Source organism: Schistocerca americana, chromosome 2 (assembly GCF_021461395.2).
Source record: "Schistocerca americana isolate TAMUIC-IGC-003095 chromosome 2, iqSchAmer2.1, whole genome shotgun sequence".
NCBI lineage: Eukaryota > Metazoa > Arthropoda > Insecta > Orthoptera > Acrididae > Schistocerca > Schistocerca americana.
In genome coordinates, this window is record NC_060120.1 from 23,915,463 (window position 1) to 23,937,924 (window position 22,462).

Here is a 22,462-nt window from a genome sequence, read left to right on the forward strand (position 1 = left end):
CCAATGAGAGCAGCGCCTTTTGCATAGAGCTGTCAGTGCTAACAGACAAGCAATAAACACTACACGAAATAACCGCAGACGTCAATGTGGGACATACGACGAACGTATTCACTAGGAGAGTGCGGTGAAATTTGGTGTTAATGAGTTATGGCAAAACAAGACCGATGCAAGCGCCTTTACAAACAGCACAAAATCGCCTGCAGAGCGTCGCCTGGTCTCGTAACAATACCGGTTGCACACCAGAGGACTGGAAAACAGTGACCTGGTCAAATGAGTCCAGATTTCAGTTGGTAACAGTTGGTGACAAGATTAGAGTGTGCCGTAGACCCAACGGAGCCATGGACCCAAGTCATAACAAGGCACTGTGCAAGCTGGTGGTAGCTCCATAAAGTTGTGGTCTGTGTTTACATGGGGCGGACCGGATGACCGACTGGAAATGGCTATATTCAGCTACTTGGAGAACACTTTTGCCAACGGCCTTTCCGCAGTGGTAACACCGGTTCCCGTCAGGTCACCGAAGTTAAGTGCTGTCGGGCTGGGCTAGCACTTGGATGGTTGACCATCCGGTCTTCCGAGTGCTGTTGGCAAGCAGGGTGCACTCAGCCCTTGTGACGCCAACTGAGGAGCTACTTGATTGAGAAGTAGCGACTCCGGTCTCGGAAACAGACACACGGCCGGCAGAGCGGTGTGCTGACCACATGCCCCTCCATATATGCATCCAGTGACGCACGTGGTCTGAGGATGAGACGGCGGCCGCTCGGTACCTTTGGGCCTTCATGGCCTGTTCGGGAGGAGTTGGAGACCACTTTTAGCTGCTCACACACTTTATGTTGCCAAAGAACGATGCAAGGTTTATGTATCACAATGCGTCATATCGATGACGACAGTAACTCGCGATTGGTCAGAAAAACATTCGGGACAATACGACCCACACGGATCGTCCGATGCCTGCGGAGGCAGCATGTATCACTATTTGTGCAGGAGACTTCCAACGACTTTTTCTACATTTACATCTACATCTACATTTATACTCCGCCAGCCACCCAACGCTGTGTGGCGGAGGGCACTTTACGGGCCATTGTCATTACCTCCCTTCCCTGTTCCAGTCGCGTACGGTTTGCGGGAAGAACGACTGCCGGAAAGCCTCCGTGCGCGCTCGAATCTCTCTAATTTTACATTCGTGATCTCCTCGGGAGGTATAAATAGGGGGAAGCAATATATTCGATACCTCTTCCAGAAACGCACCCTCTCGAAACCTGGACAGCAATCTACACCGCGATGGAGAGCGGCTCTCTTGCACAGTCCGCCACTTGAGTTTGCTAAACATCTCCGTAACGCTATCACGCTTACCAAATAACCCTGTGACGAAACGCGCCGCTCTTCTTTGGATCTTCTCTACCTCCTCCGTCAACCCGACCTGGTACAGATCCCGCACTGATGAGCAATACTCAAGTATAAGTCGAACGAGTGTTTTGTAAGTCACCTCCTTTGCTGGTAGACTACATTTTCTAAGGACTCTCCCAATGAATCAAAACCTGGTACCCGCCTTACCAACAATTAATTTTATATGATCATTCCACTTCAAATCGTTCCGTACGCATACTCCCAGATATTTTACAGAAGTAACTGCTACCAGTGTTTGTTCCGCTATCATATAATCATACAATAAATGATCCTTCTTTCTATGTATTCGCAATACGTTGCATTTGTCTACGTTAAGGGTCAGTTGCCACTCCCTGCACCAAGTGTCTATCCGCTGCAGATCTTCCTGCATTTCGCTACAGTTTTATAATGCTGCAAGTTCTCTGTATACTACAGCATCATCCGCGAAAAGCCGCATGGAACTTCCGACACAACTTTTGAGTGCATGCCACGTCTAGATGAGGCACTAATCCGGGCAAAAGGAGGTCCGAGACGATATTTGGAGGTATTCAATGACTTTTGCCACCTCAATGTACCATACCTAAAAGAGACACGATTTACACCATTTGGAACTCCTTTTTAGCAGCGCCACAGGTAGCGTAATCCACGTTTGAGGTACCAGCATAGGGTACAGCACCTTCGTAAAGCAGGGAAGCCGAGAGCGTGTACCACCCGAACACGGCGGCGCCCGTCGCTGTAGCGACGTCACATCCACTTTGCAGGGTGGCGCGGCGCGGCGCAGGCGGGTCGCAGCGAGCCGGCTGTGAAACAGGCCGCTTCATTTTAAGAAGGCGGCCCGGCCCGCTGCCGCATACATTATTCAGCAGCGGCAAACACGCGCGCCGCGCTTTCGGGTCAAATCGGATAAGGTCGGATCGGATCGTGTCGTATCGGACACAGCGCCGCGTCTGCGCGAAATGTGCTGCATCACTCGTGCCCCCGTCTGCAGCCGACGTAAGCCCGCATGCTCCTCTTCTCCTCCGAGTCCCATGTAACGATTCTGTTTCAGTTACGGGAAGTCCTGATGCCAGATGACAAGAGAGGATTAGTGTCGTGTGACAGAATAATTTTACCCTGAGAAGGAAACGTTTGTGACTAAATTCAATGCCAAAAGTCAAAATGTGGCGCATCCAGGGTAATCCAGTATGTTACATCGGTTAACATTCACTTTTGAATGCCAATGAAACCTGGTAGTCAAAAATGGCTCAAATAGCTGTGAGCACTATGGGACTTAACATCTTAGGCCATCAGTCCCCTAGAACGTAGAACTACTTAAACCTAACTAGCCTAAGGACATCACACACGCCCATGCCCGAGGCAGGATTCGAACCTGCGACCGTAGCGGTCGTGTGGTTCCAGACTGAGGCGCCTAGAACCTCTCGGCCATCGCGGCCGGCTACCTGGTAGTCAAGGGGAAGCAGGATTCGGTTACGATTATGCCGTTTACAGTTACACACAATTGATTTTAAACCAGTAATTCCAGACTCAACAATAATTAAAAATACCACGCGTTATTAATGAAGGAGTAAATAACTGTGTAAGTAAAAGTGTTTTCAGTGAGTTACAATTTAGCAACCCACCATTACATGCAGATACAGCAGAGAATGTTTTAAAAGCTAGCCACTGTGATCATGGCAAAAGGCCTTACATTCCAGGAATGGCAATATATTAAGAATTGTTTAAAACTCGCTGCAACTTACAAATTACAGGTACTGAAATATTAAAGGCAAGTCGCCACAAACACAGCAGAAGGCATCAGACGCCAGGAATGGCAGTAACTAAGGGTTTAAAGGCTTACTGCGTAAATACAAATACTAAATTAGAATTTTAAGGCAAGTGACCAAAAACCCGGCTGATGGTCTTACAAACCAAGAATGACAATAATATAAAAAAATTAGAAACGTGCTGTAAAACAGCAAATACTATAGCAAAGGTTCATTAAAAAAAACAAGCAAGTGGTCGCCAAATGGATGAAATGAGATGATGGTAAACTTTGTAACACAACTCTTAACATCCACTGAACACTACACTGCTATATTTATTCCAGAAGGCGACCAGAACTATTAACTAGACATATATAACCTTTAATGTAGGCATTAAAAGGTATTGTAATAAATAATACAATAATAAAACACAAAGACCAGTACACAAGTTCCTTAAAGGGTTGTTGTTTTGTGGTCTTCAGTCCTGAGACTGGTTTGATGCAGCTCTCCATGCTACTCTATCCTGTGCAAGCTTCTTCATCTCCCAGTACCTACTGCAACCTACACCCTTCTGAATCTGCTTAGTGTATTGATCTCTTGGTCTCCCTCTGCGATTTTTACCCTCCACGCTGCCCTCCAATGCTAAATTTGTGATCCCTTGATGCCTCAAAACATGTCCTACCAACCGATCCCTTCTTCTAGTCAAGTTGTGCCACAAACTTCTCTTCTCCCCAATCCTATTCAATACCTCCTCATTAGTTACGTGATCTACCCACCTTATCTTCAGCATTGTTCTGTAGCACCAAATTTCGAAAGCTTGTATTCTCTTCTTGTCCAAACTATTTATCGTCCATGTTTCACTTCCATACATGGCTACACTCCATACAAATACTTTCAGAAGTGACTTCCTGACACTTAAATCTATACTCGATGTTAACAAATTTCTCTTCTTCAGGAACGATTTCGTTGCCATTGCCAGTCTACATTTTATATCCTCTCTACTTCGACCATCATCAGTTATTTTACTCCCTAAATAGCAAACCTCCTTTACTACTTTAAGTGTCTCATTTCCTAATCTAATCCCCTCAGCATCACCCGATTTAATTTGACTACATTCCATTCCATTCCAGACTGTAGCGCCTTTAACCGCTTGGCCACCACGGCCGGCTATAACGTCCAGGTTTTATGTTGTGAGCCCTGAGAATATTGGACATCGGACGATTCCAAATTTCTTTGACGACCTGAGGCGTGACCTTCGCAGGAATTACATCTTGAATCCCCCATAAGATCGAAAGGGGGGAATTAACAGGATAAGCAAACATCAAGGAAACCAGAGAATCCTTCAGTGCCTCATGGCTGATGGTATTGAAGGCAAAGCTAAGCCAAGGCAGACTAGAATCAAACTTACTGAGACACTCACGGCTAGAATCAGTGCGGATTTAAGGTTACGATTGAGCCTTTCCGCAAAGGACCCATGCTGATAATAGGTAGTGGTAGTTACATGCTTAACACCGCTTTGAAAAACGAAGGCCTTGAAGGGAGCTGAAAGTAAGGCCGGCACATTATCAATAACGATTTTCTTAGAAGGTCCAAAAACACTAAATACATTAGTTAAATGTGCAGTGGTGGTGGCAGCAGTCACATGACGACTCGGAAGAAGCCAGGCAAACCTCGAAAACGCGTCAATAATATCTAATACATACCACTGGCCTCTTTTAGTGATAGGTAAGGGCCCCACATAGTCGATATAGAGTTTGTCCATGTTGCAAGATTCACGCTGAGAACTAAGGGACACCTGTTGAAGCGTTTTTCGGTTTGGCCATACGCACAACTGACACCGAGAAACCATTTCTCTAACGTCTCGGTCAATAGACGGCCAAGTCAGATGGTTTCTCCTCTTCTGCAAGTTCTTATAATTTCCTAAATGCCCGCCAATCAACGAGTTGTGAAAATAATGGAAAATGGGGCGTACTAGGGTGCCTAGTAGACAGATCTTAATCTGGCAGAAGTGAGGCTGTGAGGAGGGGGCGTGAGTCGTGCTTGGGTAGCTCAGTTGGTAGAGCACTTGCCCGCGAAAGGCAAAGGTCCCGAGTTCAAGTCTCGGTCAGGCACACAGTTTTAATCTGCCAGGAAGTTTCATATCAGCGCACACTCCGCTGCAGAGTGAAAATCTCATTCTAGATCTTAATCTCTTTGGTACGTCTCATCCTTTTACACGAAATGCCTTTCCTGAAGGAGCGTTACACTGAACTATTAGCCATCAGACCTCCTTCTAGAACACACATGTCTTACAAGAACCAAGGGGCCACAGACGGTGCTCCTGGAATCGACCTCTAAAAAGGTCTGGCAACAAACACTTTCGCGAGCGATTAGATAGGCAGCCAAGAGTTGCATTCACTTCACAAGATGTTAACTCAGACTAGCGGCAGTCTAACGAATGACTAATGATAATCTTGCTGAAGCTACCTGACGTTTGCCGGCCGCGGTGGTCTAGCGGTTCTAGGCGCTCAGTCCGGAACCGCGGGACTGCTACGGTCGCAGGTTAGAATCCTGCCTCGGGTATGGATGTGTGTGCTGTCCTTAGGTTAGTTAGGTTTAATTAGTTCTACGTTCTAGGCGACTGATGACCTCAGAAGTTAAGTCGCATAGTGCTCAGAGCCATTTGAACCATTTGAGCCTACCTGACGTTTGATAAACAAAACGCAACGATGGAACAATACGCCAAAGCCGGAACTGGCGGTCTGCACTACACACCCAGAATAATGTGTTTAGATCGCATGAAACGAGGAAAGAATCACTACCACCAGAGTATAAGAATCACCAACCGGCCGCCAGGGCAGCTAACTGGGGCATTAGCGGCCACCAGGCAAGAAAAATTACCGCTGCTTGAACTTAACAAATTGTAACAAGTTGAACGCAGTAAATAGTAATAAGAAGTCGAGAAAAGCTAATCAGATCCGCCTTCCTCAAGCACTGCACTCGCTGCTCTTTGCCTCGGTGACACTACGAGCAACACGAACCCAATCACTGGAGAATCGCGAGGTATCACAATGGTGGAGGTTTCTCTAATTGGATTGAAATGCACTCATTTTCAAGCTTTCTGGATCCGGTTTACGACGAGGTCGTGCACCCTCGTGACCACAGCCCTTCCATCTAGCAGTCCACGCGTGCCGCCAGCAGTCCCGGCGCGTTCTCGCACTGTGCGGACCTAGCTCCCTCTTCCAGAGTCCGCAACTGAAATGGTTCAAATGGCTCTGAGCACTATGGGACTCAACTGCTGAGGTCATTAGTCCTCTAGAACTTAGAACTAGTTAAACCTAACTGACCTAAGGACATCACAAACATCCATGCCCGAGGCAGGATTCGAACCTGCGACCGTAGCGATCTTGCGGTTCCAGACTGCAGCGCCTTTAACCGCACGGCCACTTCGGCCGGCTCCGCAACTGAACTGGCCCACTCACACGACCCGAGAAAACAACGACGTCTACCCAAAGATAGGGCAACAGTTACTAAACATCGATAACCGCCGCTGCTGCCACTAGCTGACAGGCAACACTTGCGAAACGAGTGGCGCCAGTCAAGACGAGAAGAAGACAAACAACCGCAACCATGCCAACTAAACGATACCGTCTGGCCTGCAAGCGAGGGGTGAAACCTGCAAACAGCACCATCGCGAGCCGCAGCATGGCTCAGCTAAATTTTGTGACCAGGTGAAAAACGAGAATTAAATGAGGATCTTTGTCCATCCTTTCAATTTAAGAGGCACGTACTATCTTAGCTTAATGCTAAATGAAACTCACACTTACTGCTGTAGATGCACTTTTTCGTTAATGACAATCAGAGAGAAAAGAAACACGACCAAAAAAGTGAGATATATTTGGCCCAGACTTGAACGATACGTATCAGAGAAAATTATCTTCATACATGTAAGTAAGTTAGGACCAAACTGCTGAGGTTATCGGCCCCTACACTTACACACTACTTAATCCAACTTATGCTAAGAACAACACAGACACACATCCATGCCCGAGGGAGGACTCGAACCTCCGGTGGGAGGGGCCGCCAGATTCGTGACATGGCGCCTGTAACCGCGCGGTCACTTCGCGCGGCATAACTTGGGTAGTCAGAGACTTTTTTTCCAGAGATATTTTACATTTTGTAGATGTGAGATCTTAATCTTGTGTATTGTTTCTCGTTTATTGTGTTGTGTTCATCCTTTTTCATTTTCTGTTATGCTAATAAAGTTTTCCAGATAATTTCTATGTTTGAAGTCCATTAGCTCGTTTAAGATGTCATTCTAATATCTATATGTGTGTGTATAAATTTCTAGTTCTTCGAAAATGTTCATTACCTGATCTTTTGGAATCCTACGTAGAATTTCCAAAGCGTTTACGATTACATTCAGTCTGTGGTTTTTATTTGTTAAGTTTAGGAAACTTGATTGGTTGCTTTTGCAGCTTCTCGTGAATTCGTTAAATCCTATACTAAAACTGGGATGATTTTGCACCTTAGACACTGTTTGATATGATGAACGCCTTCAGTTCGTTTTACTACTTTAATACAGGGTAGTTGTAACTAGACTTTCTCTGCTTGAGCCAGTATAGAAGGAAGACTGTTTACCGTATGAGTTGTTGTTGTTGATGTGGTCTTCAGTCCTGAGACTGGTTTGATGCAGCTCTCCATGCTACTCTATCCTGTGCAAGCTTCTTCATCTCCCAGTACCTACTGCAACCTACATCCTTTGCTTAGTGTATTGATCTCTTGGTCTCCCTCTACGATTTTTACCCTCCACGCTGCCCTCCAATGCTAAATTTGTGATCCCTTGATGCCTCAAAACATGTCCTACCAACCGATCCCTTCTTCTAGTCAAGTTGTGCCACCAACTTCTCTTCTCCCCAATCCAATTCAATACCTCCTCATTAGTTACGTGATCTACCCATCTTATCTTCAGCATTCTTCTGTAGCACCACATTTCGAAAGCTTGTATTCTCTTCTTGTCCAAACTACTTATCGTCCATGTTTCACTTCCATACATGGCTACACTCCATACAAATACTTTCAGAAATGTCTTCCTGACACTTAAATCTATACTCGATGTTAACAAATTTCTCTTCTTCAGAAACGATTTCCTTGCCATTGCCAGTCTACATTTTATATCCTCTCTACTTCGAAAATCATCAGTTATTTTACTCCCTAAATTGCAAAACTCCTTTACTACTTTAAGTGTCTCATTTCCTAATCTAATCCCCTCAGCATCACCTGATTTAATTTGACTACATTCCATTATCCTCGTTTTGCTTTTGTTGATGTTCATCTTATATCCTCCTTTCAAGACACTATCCATTCCGTTCAACTGCTCTTCGAAGTCCTTTGCTGTCTCTGACAGAATTACAATGTCATCGGCGAACCTCAAAGTTTTTACTTCTTCTCCATGAATTTTAATACCTACTCCGAATTTTTCTTTTGTTTCCTTTACTGCTTGCTCAATATACAGAATGAATAACATCGGGGAGAGGCTACAACCCTGTGTCACTCCTTTCCCAACCACTGCTTCCCTTTCATGCCCCTCGACTCTTATAACTGCCATCTGGTTTCTGTACAAATTGTAAATAGCCTTTCGCTCCCTGTATTTTACCCCTGCCACCTTCAGAATTTGAAAGAGAGTATTCCAGTTAACGTTGTCAAAAGCTTTCTCTAAGTCTACAAATGCTAGAAATGTAGGTTTGCCTTTTCTTAATCTTTCTTCTAAGATAAGTCGTAAGGTTAGTATTGCCTCCAACCGTATGAGTACCCAACTTCAAAGGACTCTCCAGGACAGTCATGAATTACCGGTTGGCGCCGCTATTGGTACGGTAACACAGAGCTGAAGCACAAGCATCAGTATGCACAACAGATGCGTACAGTCAACATGGGCAAGGAAAAGTTGAGCAGGGCATTACGCACAAACAGTAAAGTCCTGCTGCTCTTCTGGAGTATCGAAGCATTAAACGAATACAGACCGATCCTCTTTCCGCACTGGGGTTGAGGAACATGATTCGGAAGATGGAATTGCTCTTGGGAGTAGCGGACGGCCAGTTATGCCACAAATGGTTGAAGAAGATGAAATGTGGCAAGTCTTTTCGACCTGCCTTTCTTCCTCTTTATTTATGCAGTCGAACTTGTAATTGCTTACTGCATGCTCAGTGAGGCCGACAGGGATTGGATTCACCAGCAGAGCGGTGTTGTGCAGAGATGCAGATATCAAAGATGAAGTAACGAAAATTCAGCAGACAGCGAAAGATTCCAAAAACTTGGCCATAAGCGAAAAAAAAAAATACACATGGGTAGCTCATACTGAAGCACAAGGTACAAGGAAGGAGACACTAGCCGTGAAGGACCACACAGGCAATATAATTAGTTTGTGTAATGAAGGGAGTACTAGATACATAACGGGAGTATGGGAAGAAAATTGAAAAAACGCAGCGACAAATATCGCAAAATTCGGAGAAGACAAGGCTCCAAAAGCCTTAAATTTATTTTTATATTGGCGTTCACAACGAGATCTATTTCCTCAACCCGGGTTCGACTGCCGGCCGGGTTGGGGATTTTCTTCGCCCGAGGAAGTGCCATGAAAGTACCATGAAGTGCCATGAAAGTGCCGAGATTGAACTGAGTACAGATTGGGAATTTGTACGGGCGCTGATAACGGTGCAGTTGAGCACCCCACGAACCAAACATCATCATCATCAATATTTCCTCAAGGCATTCAGATAATTCCACATTAACATCAAATACATCTTTTTGTTAGGATTCCCTCATATTGCATTATCAAGATCCTCACTTACATCACATTGCATCGTCTCAAACGTATATCCTGCATCTGCAACCTTGTCCTTCCCTTTTGTTATTCTTGACTACGAATTTCAACCTTTCGCTTAAACTGTCGTGTTCGTGCAGAACAGAACGTGCATTTCGTGTTTCGTTCTGAGGTTCGTCTTTGAACGGAGTTACAGTTTGCTCCAGTCTCTTGTCTTGATTATTGAATCTTTGATTGTCTGAATATCTAACAGTTTACTGTCAATCATTTGTAACTTACTATCCTATTTATCAAACTTATGATCGAACTCTGTCTTCAAATCAGTCTTTAGTTGATCAGATGTACTGCTCATTTGTTGTTCAATTTTGCTGTCCTATTGGTTAGATTTATGATCTAAATCAGTCTTGTGGTGGTCAGTTCTACTACTTACTTATTGTAAAAAAAAAAGAAAGATACGTTGCTACTATTTTGCTACAATTTTCAAATGCTACACAGTAAATCTCTTCACAATAATTCTTTAACATCGCCACACATGTACCACTACACACACTCTGAAATCCTCACAGTTATTGAAACACAAACAGTTCCCTGCCACACACCACTTAATTGTGGAACATCTCAGCAGATTTATGTCTGCTGGCACTGGTGGAGGGTGTGTCAGTGTTGACGGCACCAACAAGAGAGGCAGCGAGTATTGCAGGAACGAAGGCGGGAGGGGTGATGGATTACTTCTACTCTACTTCAACACAATGCATTTTTCCCAGCAATCAGTGACTTGAAGATATTATTTGTAGACTTCGATATTTTGACCGTTCATTGAATGTTTCACCTTGAACATCTTCTCATCTGCCACAACTGTCTCTTCATCGGAGAATAGCGGGAGAAGATCCTGAAAACCACTATAGAAAATACAAAAGAGGATAAGACCAAATTAGATAGCCGACAGACTGCTTTATTGTGTCCTGGTCAGCTTCGTGTCTTGAATGACGATCTATAGTAACCTTGCAAGGAGATTTCCGTTGCCCCTTACGAGAATATTATGTTGGCATTACACCATGACACGCACAAATTAGTCTCAGTGTGACGTTGCACGATTTTGGTTGGTTCTTCACAGGTACCGGCGGTGGCAAATCAAAACGTTTCCACTGCTACTAGATAACCTTGCTCCTTTGTCTCTGGGTTCAAAATGGTTCAAATGGCTCTGAGCACTATGGGACTTAAAATCTGAGGTTGTCAGTCCCCTAGAACTTAGGACTACTTAAGACTAACCAGCCTAAGGACATCACACACATCCATGCCCGAGGCAGGATTCAAACCCGCGACCATAGCAGTCGCGCGGTTCCGGACTGAAGCGCCTAGAACCGCTCAGCCACTTCGGCCGGCTTTGTCTCTGGGGCATAGCGCTAAATCCAGCAATCGTCCATAGCGATTAGACAGCTAAAGAAATCTTGATTGGTCTGACACAGCTGCAACATTCCACTTATTCCCTCTGTTCGGCTGACATTCTGAATGGTCTTGGAACCCAGTAGGTGGCAATCTCACGGTTCCCAATTCTTTACAGAGCAATGATCTACGATTTAACTTATTGTCATCCTGACCTCTTCGATCACACTTACGCTTTCGCACTACCCAGCCACTGTGTCATACTACTATCTGTCTACACTTGTCCTTGACTGTTTCTTTATTTTCCCATAATAAATCCTCGTCTATATCCAGGTCATTCCAGAAAAAACCATCTGGCTTTGATCCTAAATTCGGCTTATCTGGCGGCTTTTTCAGCCTCTGTTCACATACAGTTTTAATTTCAACACGTTTGTCCTGAGGCTTAGTCTGTAGCGTCGCCTCCAATACCGAAACCTTTTCCTGTAACTCGTCAACTAATGAGTGTTGCTTTGCTATCAATTCACTAATTGTCACCTTCGTTGATTCCTCTTTAAGCAGATTGATCTCATCTGCCAATCTACCTGGAGAAATGTGCCCAGTAGTATCTGCAATTACTTCCTCTAGATCTGCGCAACCCACACTGTTATCTTCTGACCGTATAATGTCAGCTCTAACCTCATACACGCTGTAATCTACGTGCTTTTCTACCAATCGTGTCCGGCTATCACTAAAATTTTCGTAATCTTTCTCCTTAATACTCTCGCAATGTTTAAACTTGATGTTCGCGTCGGATGGGTCGGCTACTTCTACCATTACAACTTTCGGTAAAGTCTGCCGGTTAGGGCCAGAACTTTCCGTTACTACTTCAACATTCAACTCCTGCGGGACGAAACACGACGCATCTTGCTCGTGCTCCCCATTAACATCAACTATTTCTAGTAAAGTCTGCCGGTTAGGGCCAGAACTTTCTATCACTTCACAAACACTATCTTCCTGAGGGACGAGACGCGGAAAATCCTGCACGCGCTCCCCATAAACACTTCTCCCATACATGCCCCTATAATCTCTTAGTTCGTCGTATAAGCGACCGAACTGCCTTAACCAGACCTCATCCCTCTCTGCATCCCCTCGCTCGATGACGGACGTTTTATCCGACATCTGATCTTCTTTCAACACTTGCGAATCATTCTTAAACTCAATCTCCAGTTCCGCTGTGGGTATTACAGCTGCCACTTTATAATCGATTTCCGGAACACTACTTAAATTGTTCTCACTGACAGTGAATGTATTTTCTATTGCCGTGTCTACAGCTGATCTACTACTTGTGGGCGCACTCCTTTCTCCTAATACTGGCACACTCTCCCGCCGTTGATTATTCCATACGGAATTTTCATAACGACGACACCTGGGTTTTCTCCTGTTATTGGGCCGCCAAAATTTCTCCACGCCCGGTCGGCCCCTCACCGGCGCGGCTAATGGTTTCCCTGTCTCGTCCCAGCAGATACGCTCCCCGGATACTGCTGAGGCGGCTGATCACACCCTCTGGCGTTATTACTATTCTGTGCAGCCCGTATCACGCTAGTATGATACTGGTTTCCGTCATTCCTGTTATTATTTGCATTGTACCGATTGTTATTACGGTCCGAACCACTATTGTTATTGCTGCCAAAGTTGCGGTATGCATTATTCCCATGGTTATCGTTGTTGTGGTTGCTGTGGTACCCGTTGTTGTTACCACGGCCTCTACCACTGTCGCGATTATTGCGCCAGTTGTCCTCGTCCTCAACTCTTTCCTGGAAATCATTGATTGTCCTGTAATTGCTTCCTATGTAGCGTTTTGTATCATCTGGAAGCTTCTTGTAGAGTTCCCAGACTATTTCGGATTCCGTGCGGCGATCACGCAAATATTCCAACTTGCGGATCCAGCCCTCACAAAACTCCTTCATCGAGCCGCGCGAATTCGCATCTAAAGGCCTCGATACGACAAATTCGCGCCAGACACTTTGCTGTTTTTGCTCTGACCAGTATTCAGCCAGAAACAAATTTTTAAACTCGTCAAAAGTCAGGTTCGTAATGTTGAGGTTTAAGCCCCAACGCTTGGCATCACCAGCCAACACATCAATAACCGCATTAATTTTTCTCTCATTAGTCCATGATCTGGATAAAACTCTTTCACAATTTTTAATGAAATCCGTCGCGTGTATACCGCCCTTTTTCAAGGGGTCGAACCGCTCCTCTGTCGTCAACAATTCCGATCTATGTGCACAGATTGGCACATATCTTTGTTTTTAGTCAAGTTTCTTTTCTAATTCCGACACTCTCGTAATTACTTGGCAAGTGGTTGCCGCAAGCGTTTCCACTTCCCTCTTTTCCTCTTCGCAGGTATTAGCCTGCTTTGTCACTTTAGCATCAACCTCGGACACTAAAGCCTTTAAAGTTTCCACCTTCTTTTGATCCTCTTTTTTCACTAATTGAATTTGTTCCGTCAACTTATTCTCGATGATCGGAGCAACTGCTTCTCCTACACTTTTTTCGATTCTGCTAATTTCGGAATTAAAACGCGTATTTATGCTCGCAATTTCCGCCTGAACGCCTATCATTTCCTGTTTAAGATTACCGATTTCGGTATTAATCACAACAATATCTTCTTTGATTTTATCAACTTTTGCGTTAACAACTCCCACATTGTTGTTAACAACATTAATAGCTTTGTTCTGATTGTCTAGCTTCCTGTCAATTTTTTCAGACTGAGCTTCTTGCTTGGCAGCCTGAGCTTTAATTTCTGCCGATTGAGTTTCTATCTTGCTAGACTGAGCCTTGATTTCGTTAATCAAAACATTCAATAAATCAGCTAAATTCCCGGAAACTACCGGTTCTACTTCCGTAGCGGCTTCCTCTTTAATTGTCCCCGCGTGTTCGTCATCAAGGGGTTCAGATTTGATTTTCACTTCGGATTCCGAAACATATTCTAAAGTTTGGAATTCCATTTCTGCTCTTTGTTGCGTTTCGGCGGTCGCGTCTTTCACGCTAGCCGCCTGCCCCTGAACAATGGGTACCGCGGCGCGCGTTTCCCACTGTTCGACCGATTGTTCCGTATCCAAGTCTACCAAATTTTGGTAATTGTTGCCTTCACTCATTTTAATAATTTTCAATATAAATAACAAATCTCAAATCTAATTAGGATTCCTTCCACTACTTAATCTCGCTGACGTAACTATCTGTTCGTAACCAATACTTTGTTACGACATTTGCACCAAACAAAATTCGTGTCCAGAACAACCTCAAATCTGAAGATTGTCCTGTCACCAGGTCGCCACGTGTAACCTCCCCCCTCACTTATCGACCTTAATGACAGTGAAAAATTAAACCGCGTGTACCTAATGGAAATTTGGGAAAAGCAATCGTCACCGAAGTTAATCTGTCGGTAAAGAGGGAGGAAAGGGTTACATCTAAATGAAAGGAAAAATGCAAATGAAACTGGTGGAAATTAATTTTGAAAAGGGGTAAAGTTAATGAAGAAAGTAAATGTGCGGCCGTTACGTTAACAATTAACTAGCGGTAATTAGATATTTGAGATTTGGGGGAAATTACGGTCGCCAGTCCTAAGGACAATTACTATAGTAAGTGAAAAAGAAAGGTAATTACACATATAATTAGCACTAGAAGCGTGGCAACTGAAGGTTGACACGTGTAGTGTGAAAACTGAAAGTTTGTCAGAAGTAATAAATCTCGTTACACTCTGACTTAATTTAGCAAAAGAATTAATAAAACTGGAAAATCGAAAGTTAATTTAGTGACTGAAGTTAATAGTGAGCTTTCTTTCTGAAGCACATCGACATCCAGTAAAATAAGGTTAGTCTTGGACTACCTCAACAATCATTTCAAAAGCTACTTGAATCTACGCAATTTAGAAATAAGAGAATTAACTTTGAACTTGAATTAAATGATTCTGAACAATTAACAATAGTAAAATTTAGTACGTACCAAGCTGAGCTGCAGTCACAGGTAACTAAAATACGGTAACAAAACTCGCACTCTTAATTTGTGCCTGTGCAATCTAAATATTGTAGCCAGCTGAACTTTGAAATTAAAGTAGTGAAATCGAATGATGCTGGCGTTTGAATTTCAACGACCCTCGGGCTCATTTCGGAAAAGGAAGGGACCCTGCTTGGCAGTGCAATTGGGACAATGAGCAACAAAGGTTCATGCTAAGTTGCTGTAATTTTGCGAGGCAAATGGAACAATTTGAAAAGCTGAGGTCTGCCATACAGTTCTGAAACTTTACGTGCTTTTAGTCTTCCTTGTTCGTTGATTGAAGGTTTGAAGCCGTCGATCGAGGAGGTGGCGACAGTCACTCATTGTCGGCCGTCGCTGTTGCAGAAGCTGGATGTTGGCGCGCCTTCTTCTCGACACGGTCACCAGGCGAAACGGGCTCTTGATGTGCGCCAGCTAATGCTTCCCGTCCGCGACACCATGTCAGAAACTATCATCGCGAGTCGAGCGCAATTACATGCTGCCAAACCCCGAAAGCGCGGCAACTCGCGGGAGCGTCACACAACACACCTGCTCCACTCGCTACTCCCGCCAGACTCCCACTGCCCGCGCCCCACGCGGCAGAGTTAACACTCCCAAAGATCCTACACACTTTGATTCTTCACGCGACCCATCGATGTAATCGTTCGATAGCAGTTTTCCCTAGGCAAGACCCAGCGTAAAAATACAAATAATATTTACGAAACAAACCAATTATACATCGAGATAAGTGCATAAATATATATATACAAACAGTAAAACAATTACAATATATAAAGAGACAGAAATGTCATATCTTGAGGTAACAAAACAAGGAAAAAAAATAATAGTACAATAGATGAAAATAGGAGGATATGCATTTCCGGCGTTACAGTCCTTCAAGATTGCAATCTATCGTTCCACATTATTGCTACTCGCGTGGATCAGGATCCCACAACTGTCATACGAATACGTAATATATGAATTCACAACAGCGAAAACGCCACGTAGGATCTCAACGTCCCTACTTGACCAGTGCCCCAAAGGACTGACATCATGTGTTCGGCCTCGTGGAATAGTACAGCAAAACGATAACATTTGGTTCACACAGCAAGGAATTTTGGTCTGTACGTGTTATGCCCAAGTTCTGTACCCTATCGTTGATGTTATCGTATACTATTCCTTCTATACTGAACGTTTAAAATACATAATTTTTCGTTTTTTACCTGTCCTGTTGGGCGTTGCAATTGTAATTCTGTATTCTAACCGTTTACTGTTATTTCATGCCAGAGTTTACTACATGCTTTTGAAGGTGGCGCAACCCAGCCCACAGATATTTGACAAGCGTAATATTTCATCCCCAAGAGCAAATAATAAACACTTCATTATTATAAACAGTTTCAGACCTCAGAGCATCATCAGGTACCATAAGACATTTAAAACAGATTACGTGGCTATATAATACCTACATGTAAAATACATGACAATGTCAACAGTAGTATGCGAATGACACCCAAAACTTCCCACTATATACAGTCTTATTCTGACCTTAAGTGCCGTTGAGTATGCTGCCTCCACACAGAATGTTAGCACCAGACTGTATACAAACTGAAGATCCCTGCTTGCTTCTGCTTATTATAAGGTTGTAACTGCTAATGTCAGGAACAACCGTAAGGATTCTGATCTGGTTTCGACTATTAGATAGATTAAAATATAAAATGTCGATTCAAAACACCTTTCAGCAGTCTAAATTTACAGTTGTCATTTTATTTGAGTAACCAGTTTCGGCCACCTGGCCGACATCTAGGAAGAATCCCACTTCTGGTCCAGTCAAAACAGGGGACAGCATTCAGTGACTGCTATCTGTAGATTTTTGATGCAGCATTCTCTTCTATCATCACTCGCTGACGAAGTCAGCAAGTGACGATCGAAAAGACTGTTGTGTCAAATACGTAAAGATTCCAGTTTCTGAATGCTGACCGCTGTTTTGACTGGACCAGAGGTGGCACTCTTCCTACACGTAGGACAGGGGGCCTGAAAATGGGGTAATGTAGTGCCAAAAATAAGATAACTATTGGGGATTTAGGCAGCTGAATGGTGTTTTGATTCGACATTTTATGTTGAACAGTTATGGTCACGTATCTGTATAAAGACAGAGAATAGATAGGAAGATTGATTGACGTATATGTAATTTATAAGTACTTAGGCCCGCATCTCGTGGTCGTGCGGTAGCGTTCTCGCTTCCCACGCCCGGGTTCCCGGGTTCGATTCCCGGCGGGGTCAGGGATTTTCTCTGCCTCGTGATGGCTGGGTGTTGTGTGCTGTCCTTAGGTTAGTTAGGTTTAAGTAGTTCTAAGTTCTAGGGGACTGATGACCATAGATGTTAAGTCCCATAGTGCTCAGAGCCATTTAAGTACTTAGTGGAGACTGGACGGACTACGATGAATTAAAATCTTCCGCCGCTGTAAAAACGAACGTATTGCCATCTAGAGGTACAGCCACGCAACTCCAGACAGCAAAACCGCTTGAGCAGAAACCGTGTGACGGTTGGTAGTCCAACGCTTGCCCAAGAACTGATCTGATCACGGATTTTTCAGTCTCCTTAACAGAGCAATCACCTCTCCATAATACGCAGATTCATCAGAAACGAAACGTGTTTCAGATTCCGTGTTATAATGTGTATTGCATTTTTCCAGTTGGAAAAGAGGCTATGGAGATTTCAAATGGCTCTGAGCACTATGGGACTTAACTTCTGTGGTCATCAGTCCCCTAGAACTTAGAACTAGTTAAACCTAATTAACCTAAGGACATCACATCCATCCATGCCCGAGGCAGGATTCGAACCTGCGACCGTAGCGGTCGCGCGGTTCCGGAGGCTAGGGAGATATAGGTCGCTCAAGTGGCATCCAGATTAAAGAATTACCCAAGAACATTGAGCCACATGACATTATCGTTACCAAAATCTATACACATACACTGAGGAGCCAAAGGATTATGACCACCTGCTTAATAGGTTGTTTGTCCGTCTTTGGAACGAAACGAATCTCTGATTCTGCGTATCAGGGATCCGACAGTTTGTTTGTAAGTTCGTGGTGGTATGTGGCATTAGACGTGTACGCATAGGTCATGTACGCGTAATTCTCGTAAATAAGGAGCTCCTGATTTGCGTACGCGATGACGGCGCCCTAAAGCGTCACAGATGGAACCCATAGGATTTACATCAGGCGAACCTGGACGCCGAGACATCAACGTGACAGAGCAGACAGTCCTCTGAACCCCACGTTCTGTGGAGGGTTGTGCATGTGTAACTACTTAGTGCCAGTGGTAGTTTCACTATCCTTCTACTTACTTCCCTGGATGCTCACGACAGTAATACGTGAACATTCGATCAGCGTTGCCGTTTTCGGGATACTCGTTCACAGGTCCTGCATACAATAATTTGTCCTTTTGAGCCGCGTCGGCTGGTCGTTGTTTCTTGCTGCTGGCTGTTAATCACAAGGGCAGGCAGTCGGTCGCAGTCAGGGGAGAGAGACAAGAGGCACATGTGACGTGCTGTAACCTCCCCCCTACTAATCGGCCTGCCCCGCTTACGATATAAAATATGACCGTGGATCTCGTGTATGCCTAAATGATTTGTACTAATCGGATAAGACTATCTTTCCCGAAGAAATAATACCGAAGTTGAAGGAAAGTGTACAACAGACCTTCTGATGGAAAAGTCTACTAAAATTAAAACTGATTAAACGGAACTGGGTTATAATTTGGAAAAATGAAAGTTATTTTGTGCATTTACTCACAAACAACACTGGAGAGAAAAGGGGTACCACTGATCATGAATCCAAAAGTTACACTAATGAACGAAAAGGAAATAGTTAACGGTCGCCAGCCCACTAGGGCAGTTTACATCCAAAATCCTAGACAAGATGATGGGAAAGAAAAACTTGTATTGTTAAACACTGGTGTGGCAACTGAAGATTGTCACTTTTTTTGACACTAATTTTAAGTCAGTATGTAATGATACAGAAAACTGAGAAGTTACTCTTACGTTATGTTTGTCATTAATTTCTGAAAAAAAACCAATCTAGTAATGATTTGAAAATATGCAATTAAACTGTATGTTAGTATTGAACTTTGTTACGTGAACAATGACTTTCTGTGATCTCAACGTAATATCACTTTGCTGTTACTTATTTTGTAAATTGGATTTAAAATTATTGTCTGAACAACTGAGGCATTTTTACTGACTTGAACAGATATAAATGGGATAAAATACATACTAAACCAAACAGCCATGTGCCCCAAGCTATATGTAAAATAAATAAAACTTCCGCACTCCCAATTTGTGCATTTCTTTAGATTTGGATTTTTTCCAGTGATTGATTCTCAAACTTGAAAAATGAAATTGCTATGCTTTACTCATATACTGAAACCTGTGTTGAACTGTAGTTAATTGAAAGTAGACTGAGGCTAAAATTCTTAAAAGTGAAATTATTCATTAATAAACTGGCTGTAAATATTAAATTTGGCCGGCCGCGGTGGCCGAGCGGTTCTAGGCGCTTCAGTCCGGAAACGCGCGACTGCTATGGTCGCGGGTTCGAATCTTGCCTCGGGCATGGATGCGTGTGATGTCCTTAGGTTAGTTAGGTTTAAGTAGTTCTAAGTTCTAGGGGACTGATAACCTCAGATGTTAAGTTCCATAGTGCTCAGAGCCATTTCAACCATTTATTCAATTTGTTTCTTGTGACACTCGGGTAGCATGTAAGGAAAAGAAAGGAACAAGGACACTACTTGGTAGCAATGTCTGAGGACAATGAGGACACAACCGTCCTGAGCTTAACTGATTATTATTTAAATAAATTTTATCAAACAAATCACATTCAGTTGTGCTGCTTAGTTAGCCATTAATACTTTTACCAATGAACAGTCTTACTTCAGTGCTGTGCATACGACAAAACTCGGAGCCGACGACGAATTTGTGTTGCTGGAACTGCTGCTGTTGTTGAAGGCGGTTGCATCTTGTGGAGTCACGGCTAATTACAGGAACGGGCAATAGTTATTAATACAGCCTCTTCCGCCCGTCCACTGTCCTTCCTTCAGCTACTAGGCATCTGGTCGGAACGCGTACATGATGCTGCCGCAATGGTACTCTCTACAGCAAGAGCGTTAAAACCACACTTCCGCACACTACAAGCGCTGGAACCCGTCTCCCGCTCTCTCCGCGCGCTCCGCGAAACAACTCCCTATCCAAAGATTTTACAACGCAACAAGCCCTACTGTTATCGTTGCTAGTCGATGCAAATAACAATTCCTCTGGCTTTTTTCCCAGAGCTTATAAGTTTCACAGTATTTAAATTACAAATATTTACATAGAACGCGGCAAAAAATTTATATATCGTAGCAGGTGCCATGCATCCAGCATTTTCGGTGTTACAGTATGGTGAGCTGTTGACAGAGCTTACGTGCACACCGATTGTCTAAGCGGCCGGTGATAGGTAGACTTGTGTTGGTCGGCAATACTTTGGGCCCAATATCGACGCAGCCGGTTTGCCTAGGATTAACGAGGCGTAATTGCTGTGTAGATGTTGGAACGCTTCTCATTATCTGGTGCCATCTGTTCTGCCCTTTGGGGTAATGTCCTCGTTACTCGATTGTTGAAGTTGCTCCTGCTATGCTGGATTGCCTATGGTTCTCCATCATGCCGTCTCAAGAGTTAAATGTAGCTTTTTCTGCCTCTGTTTGAAATTATCTGTGTGCCATATTTGATATGTTTAAATGCAACTTGAGGTGTCTAATTACAACTTGTTCAATGCCTGCTTGTCATTCGGGCCTGAAATTGATGTTGTCATATTTTCCAAGAAGCAGCGTGTATTAGTGACCACTGAGGCCGAAACTGAGTCTTATTTGTACTGGAAGTTGTTGCTTCCCTGACTGATGTATCGACTATAAAATTGCCTACGGCTGTGGTAAGGAAACGCTAGCGTCCCAGTGAATCGTGGCTCGTTTGGGTAATGAAGTTCCATAATTCTGGTGAGATTTTGCCCGTTTGAACAAAAAATTGTGTTTATTGTTCTGAATGTAATTAATATTATAGTTGTTTGAGGGTTAGCCCTCAAGGTTTGCCTGTTACCCTCTAAGTGACTTAATGTTTTTGATTGTCCTGTGATTTCTCGGTTATTACATTAACTTTTTGTCACATTTTATTGTATCTTAACCGGTTAATCCTCTTAGTAATGCTTATTGTAATAGTCTTATCGTAATACGTGCGGTTTGTTTGGGGCTTGGAGCCACGCTCACAATGAGTTTCTTGTCTTGGTTTGAGCGTTTTCGTATGTTTTATGATTGTCATGCATAAACTGTATTTCTTGTTATTTGCTCACGTCTCACTGTAGCTTCTGAGATCTTGTAGCCTCCTGGCTTGCTACAGCATCGTAAGTTGAGTTTCTATCTCGTAGCAATTAGGCGTTAATTTAAAGTACCCATTACTCTAAACCATCTCACTCAGAACTGGCTGGCCGTATCTACCCCTTCCGTGTTTCCGCTGTTTAAAGTTTGGATTTAACGTAGTTGTTTTAATATTCATGTAACTCTCAAATGGTTAAGTCTCTGACTGATCAAATATTGGATATTTGCCTTGCGAATTGCTCCCGTGCTCGTTGAGTAAAATATTACTACTTAACCGGCCTCAGCTCGTCAGATTCCGGACTTCTGTAAGTTTATGTTACTACGCTTCTTGTAAGTTGTATTCATTAATGTCAGGCACCCACTTTTACCAGACAAATGTTGAAATTGTAACCTTTAGCATTACTGTTGTCATTGTTTGCCCAGCGCTAAGCGCGTGATTGAGTTATATTTGATTGTACTCATTGCTCGTTTTCTTCTTCTTCTGTAGTGGTCAATCCAAGGATTGGTTTGCAACAGCTACAATGGCAGCTTGTCTCCATTCTGTGCGTCTTTCAGCTTTCCTCTTCATTTCTTTATAGGTGTTACATCCCACATCTTTCACGATTTGATCCATGTACCTCAGTCGTGGTCTTCCTCTTGGTCTTTTTCCCTCGACATATCCCTCTATGATTGTGTTCAGGAGTCCTTTATGTCTTAATAGATGGCCTGTAAATTGCACTCTTCTTTTAACAATGAAACTCCAGAA

At 43.6% G+C, this 22,462-nt stretch overlaps 1 pseudogene; it reads left to right on the forward strand.

The window, feature by feature from the left end:
- Positions 1-469: 469 nt before the first annotated feature.
- Positions 470-587, forward strand: LOC124597513 (annotated as a pseudogene).
- Positions 588-22,462: the final 21,875 nt, after the last annotated feature.